This window comes from Haplochromis burtoni, unplaced genomic scaffold (genome assembly GCF_018398535.1).
Source record: "Haplochromis burtoni strain Fernald_Lab_line unplaced genomic scaffold, NCSU_Asbu1 Contig_230, whole genome shotgun sequence".
In the NCBI taxonomy this organism is placed as follows: Eukaryota; Metazoa; Chordata; class Actinopteri; order Cichliformes; family Cichlidae; genus Haplochromis; species Haplochromis burtoni.
This window is the reverse complement of record NW_024582591.1, coordinates 425,878-432,352: the sequence shown is the minus strand read 5'-3', so window position 1 is coordinate 432,352 and position 6,475 is coordinate 425,878.

Genomic DNA, 6,475 nt, shown 5'->3' with positions numbered 1-6,475 from the left:
GTGACTTTGACTGTCTTGTATTGTCCTTTTTAGATTAAATAGATGAAACTGCTTGCTAAGTTTCGTGAAACTGGTTCAGTGTTGTATTTGCCAAAGTGTGGACGCAAGAAAACTGTCACTAATGAAGAAACATCAGTGGCTGTCCTAGCGTCATTCAGCAAGAGCCCACAGCGTAGCACTCGCCGCATGTCACTCAACAAGGATGACCCAGATCGGCGCATAGAATTTGCAGAATGGGCAAAACAAAAATTGGAACAGGACCCTCAGATCCTCACGCAGAAGATTTTGACTTCAGTGATAGGCATTTGATGTGTATATGGGTACAACGATAGTGGGTCCATTCTTCATCAATGGAAACCTCAAGGCCACTGGATATTTGAAATTGCTACATGATGATGTGTTTCCCTCTTTATGCACTGAAGCTGGCACGTTCCCTGAGTTTTTCCAGCAAGATGGTGCACCACCACATTATGGGTGCCAGGTCCGAGCATTCCTAGATGAACAGTTTCCTGGAAAGTGGATTGGTCGTCGTGGGCCAGTTGAATGGCCCCCAAGGTCTCCCGATCTGACCCCCTTAGACTTTTATCTTTGGGGTCATCTGAAGGCAATTGTCTATGGTGTGAAGATACGAGATGTGCAGCACCTGAAACTACGGATACTGGATGCCTGTGCTGGCATTTCTCCTGCGGTGTTGCTATCAGTGTGTGAAGAGTGGGAGAAGAGGGTTGCATTGACAATCCAACACAATGGGCAGCACATTGAACACATTTTATAAGTGGTCAGAAACTTGTAAATAACTCATGAAAGAATAAAGTTACGTTGAAACCAAGCACACCATTGTTTTTCTTGTGACATTACCAATAAGTTTGATGTGTCACATGGCCCTCTTCCTATTGAAAAAACAAAAGTTGGCCGACTTCTAAATGGCCACCATGGTCACCACCCATCTTGAGGAGTTTGCCCCCTCACATATACTAATGTGCCACAAACAGGACTTTAATATCATCAACCATTCCCATGTTATTACGGTGTATCCATATAAATGGCCCACCCTGTATAGTAATGTTTATTAAATTGTTAAACATGTTGGGACTAACGCGTTATTAAGTAACGCGTTACAGTAACTACGTTATTATTGTGGTAACGAGCACGGTAACTAGTTATTATGCCAAAATCAGGAACGTGTTAGTCGTTACTGGGATTTAGATAGGCGTCAGTTACTTCGTTACTTCGTGTGGTGGCTATCGCGGAGCTTCCACAGATTCAGTAACATTAGCAAGTGGTGGAGGCCAGCAGGTGGATGAAGGAAAAGGGAGCAGGAGGAAGAGACCCGAGGCGGCCGCCGGTCCGAAGTGTGAACTGAACTTCAGGTAAGAAGTTATGACCTGCAGTCTCTCTGGGTCAGATATAAACCAAGTTTAGGTGGAGTTTATTTTCGTTATGCTGACTTTTTCGTACTGCGTGCTAGCTAGCATGACGGAGTTTCTATACAGCTGGGTGGGTGCTATGAATGTTACTGATGTTGAACTTTATTTTGTTCATAAGGTTAATTATTAGAGTTGCCAACCGTCCCCGTAAGAGAAAATATTACGCGTTTCGTATTGAGGTGAAAAGGAATCAGTTTGTCCCGGACTTCAGCTACAATGAAAAAGACACAAAGCTGGAGTTATTCTTGTCTTTGCTGCACAGCTGCCTCTTCTTCTCTCATTCTCTCCCCCTCCCTCTCCTGTTTCTACTTCAATCATGAAACTGATCAATGATCAGCTGATCGGCTTTTCTCTCTTGTTTGTTTATCGCCTCACTTTGCGCCAGAAAGAGGAAACCAGCTGGATGTCGCTAAACAACAGCAGCACGTTTAAGCTTGATCAGCTGTTGTTAGAATTTATTTAATATTAATTTCTAGTATCAGCTGATGTTTGCTGGAGCCACAGCTGTAAAAAGCTGCTGGTCATGATATGGTTTGGTTATCTGGTGAGAGGGAAACATGAAGATGAAACCAGGAGATGTCCTTACTGGATCATCAGAGCTGTGATGGAGAAACAGGTTTACCTTTTAGGTGACATGAATGAGTTGAAGGGAAGTTATGAACTGTTTCTGAGAGACAAATAACACCAGGATCCTTTTTTAGTAGCTGACAGCTGGTAACTGTGCAGGGGCGGATCTAGCAAAGTGTTGCCAGGGGGCCAGGTAGGGCATTAACAGGGAGAGGGGGGCACAAAGAAATACTTTTCTTTCTTATTCTCATTTAAAATGTCTCGCTTTTAAAAAATAATTATCTGAATCTTACAACAAACGATTGATAGATTGATGCATATATACCATCAAAACAGTGAACATCACTGTCACAACAGTGTTTATTTTCATTCAAAGGCTTTATGATTTTTCCTATAATGGTGGGCCGGTCTCTAGTCAAAATGCCCGGGCCAATTTTCTGTCCCAGTCCAGCCCTGTATGCAGCTCATCTGCAGTCTGGTGTTACCTACATCTTCCTATTCAGAAGGCAGAATTTCCGAGTTCTGAGTACAATCGAAAGCACCACGACTGCAGTTTTTGTGTTGGATGTAAAAGGCGCACATGACGACTGTGACGTAGGCTAGAATCATGGCAGCAGTCAATGACGGTCCAGGCGTGGGATTTCTCTCGTGGAAATGTGCACATTATCTTTTCCTTTCTATTGGTAGGTGGCACAGTGCACTTGTGGCAAGTAAGCAAGCTAGAAGACTGGCAAAGTTATGGAAGCAACACATTAACAAGAGAATTCAGAGTAAAACCAAAGTTACTTTCCCTAGTAACTAGTTACTTTGAAAGTAACGAGTAACTTGAAGTAACTGAATTACTTTTGATAGAAGTAACTAGTAATGTAACTCAGTTGCTAATTTAAAGTAACTTACCCAACACTGGTTATCACACTCATTTTAAAAGCTTAATAATATGTATTTACTCTCACCGGGGGCTTCATTGGGTACATCTTGGTAGTACTGGGTTGGGATTCCTTTTGCCTTCAGATCGTACTGTTACATTGTAACCTTGGTTCTCTGAGTGAGAGACTCTCCACTCTGTTCTTGATATGATAGAGAACTGCTTTTATTCTTCATGGCACAGATTCAAAAAGCAGTTGGGAACATTCCTCTGAGATTGATGGGACTCACTGAGGACTGTGGAGGCCTTTTGAGCACAGTGAACCCACTGTCATGGTCAAGAAACCAGTTTGAGGTGAATTGATTTTGGTGTGTTTTCTGCCGGAAGCAGCCATCAGAAGATGGACACACAGTGGTCATGAAGGGATGGACATGGTTGGGTAGCCTGTTTAAATGAAGCTCGGCTGGCTCAAAGTGTGCCCAGAAAATATCCCCACCACCATCACACCAGCAGCAGCCTGGACTGCTGATATGTGGCAGGATGGATCCATGCTGTCGTGTTTTTACACCAGATTCAGACCCTACTATCCCAGTGTTGCATCAGATCAGGGAACTCTTTTCTAATCTTCTGTTTGGTGGTGGGGTGTGAATTGTAGCCTCAGTTCTTAGATGACAGTAGTGGCATCCGGTCTGGTCTTCTGCTGCTGAAGCCCATCTGCTTCAAGATTCAACATATGTGCTCAGAGATGCTCTTCTGCATAACTTTCTTGTATCAAGTAGTTATTTGAGTTTTTGCTACCTTCTTATCAGCTCTGATTGCCAAGGCATTTTCACCCAGAAAACTGCTGCTCACTGGGTATTTTCTCTTTTCTGGACCATTCTCTGTAAACCCCAGAGATGTGTGGGAAAATCCCAGCAGATCAGCAGTTTCTGAAAAACTCCAGTGTGGCAGAAACAACCACATCACGTTCAAAGTCACTTAAATCACCCGGTGCTCAGTTTGAACTTCAGCAGGTCATCTCAATTGTGTCTGTGTCAGAAAGCGTTTTGGGTTTTATTTTGGAGGCTTTTATGGTATCAGTGTAAATAAGTGATGAATCATTTAATTTTTAAGCCCTCAAATGAAGTCAGATCTGTTCTTTAAAGAAAATATTTGCTTTGGCTTTTGTTCCTAATGCGTGTGCAAAAATCACGGAGTCCAAGCAAACATTAACTCAGCTTGTGTGGAGGGTTGTGTGATTGCTGAATGAGAGGGCAGAAAATTCATGTTAAAATATGTGGAATTTTTCTTTTTTTTGAACTTGTTTTTGTTCTGAGACACATTTGAGAAAGAGTCAATCGCAAGCAGTGAATTACTGGTAACATATGAGTACCTGTCTAAAAAGTAAGATGGGGGGGATTTGCGTGGAAATCAAGTAGCCAAGAAGCTGAAAGAATAAAGTTCCTGAATAAACAGACATGAAATCCTCCCTCTGTGTTTGTGTGAGTTGAGTCAGATCGTGTCATCTGTTCTGTGAAGGCTTTACAGATTGTCAATGTGTCAGCAAAGCTCAGGACAGATGGACAGAATAAATATCAAATCCACACTTTTCCGGCTGCTGCTGAAGCCAACAGTCGGTCTATTTAAACACACTGATTAAATCCCTGTCGTCACGCTCTTAAATCATAGTGAAATCGTAACACTGGTTTTTTCCTGTTTGTTACTGGAAAGAAAAGAAGCTCTTCATAAAATGAAAATATGTAATTTAATTCCACTTGATAAAGGTGGTTTCTAAAGTGTCAGTGTTAAACACACGCAGACCGCACAGCATTTGATGTGCTGTAGCAAAAGCCACAGAGTGACATCTGAAATGACAGCAGATATAATCCCCCCACCAGACTGCTGATCTTCACTGAAACCACAGGCTTCCAGGGTTTACACTGTTTATCTGTTAAAAAACAAACAGAATTCATTCAGTCCTGGGCCAAACTGAGAAAACAGATTTTCTTTTTCTTACCTTGGTTTAAGTGTTAAACTTGTGTTTTTTTTTTTGCTGTCTTTTCATTGGAAATCTCAATATCAGGTCCAAATACATGTCGAGTGCAAGTAAAAGAGACCATCATTAGGCTGACAAACAAAAACTAATTCTGTCAGAAACTTTAAACGAGGCCAAAACAACAATCTAGCGCATCCTTACAAAGAATGAATGCACCGACAAACTCCAAAAGGTCTGGAAGACCACAGAAAACAACTGAAGTGCACAATAACAGAATTCTGGTTAAGAAAAGCAACTTCACAACATCTAACTGAGTCAGCAGCACTCTTGAGGGGGTCTCCAATCAAGAGACAGTGTCATCAGTGTGAATGCAGGAGAGAAACAGCTCATGATGTGAAGCATAACACATCATGTCTGTGAAGGTTCTCAGTCATCCAGGTCATCGTAGTCCAAGGAGCTCGGAAAGAAAAGCGTCAGGACTTCTTTAAGAAGTGTCTTCAAGAAACTTAAAGAAGTCCAGACACTTTTTTGTCCAAGATCCTTAGACCATAACACATCATCTGTCAAACATGGTGGAGGAATTGTAATGGCGTGTGCATGAATCGTAACTGAAGAGTTGTAGTAGAGCATGCTTTTCATTTACTAACTACACAACTGAAGACAGAGAGACCTAGAGACAAGCAGAAACTGTAGTAAAGGCCTGGCAGAGATGTAACACAGCACCCGGTGATGTCTGTGAGTCCAAGACTAAAAATATAATTATGGTAATTTTCCCATTTCTTATAAAAATGAGGGACTGTGTATAAACAGAGCTGTAATTCCCAAACCGTTAATGCAATTCTTCTTTTGTTAAACCCCTTGAATTAAAGCTGAAAGTCAGCACTTCAATAACATCTGCAACATCTTCCTCTGCATAATTATGGGATTTAAAATCCAAAAATGTAGCATGTTGGTTAAAAAACAAAACAGAAAACAGAAAAAAACGACTCCATAGATAAAAATCAACAAAAGCCTTAAACAAACAGATTTGATGAGCAGACTTCTAAGTTAATAAATTCACTCTGCTGCTCAAAGCGCACTTCAATATTCTGTTTTTTCTCTCCGTTTCCCTCTGGGCTTCAATTCAGCTTCACTTCTTCAGATCAAAGACTCCTCCCGTAGCTCCCATGAACTCACAACGCTGCACATAAACTGGAGCAAAGTCTCTGCGAGCTCGAAATCTCCTGAACGGCACAATCACTTCAGAACCACAGCACAGGCGTCTCCTTTCAGGCTGGACCTGACGTGAGCAGAGAGAGATTTGATCCTGAGCCTCTGCTTCTCTGACCAGCTGAGAGATTCATAATCTCACATTTGTCAAAACCACAAAACTTTGAGATGCTGATTGTTTTTTTCTGCTTCTTGAAGACAGAGAAGCTGCGCTATTATGAATTCGCCCCGGTGCTTTATTTACCAAAGAGATGCTTTCAGGAAACAAATTCCATCGCCGCGTTTATCAAAGATGAGTATGCAACGCGCTGTTGTCTAATATGTCTTCCTGGTGGCTCTCAGCGGGCCTAATCCTGACAAATGAATAATTCAGCAGATCAAGTGGAGGAATTTAAATAATCCACTCTCCACAAAACACTCTGCAGCCCGACT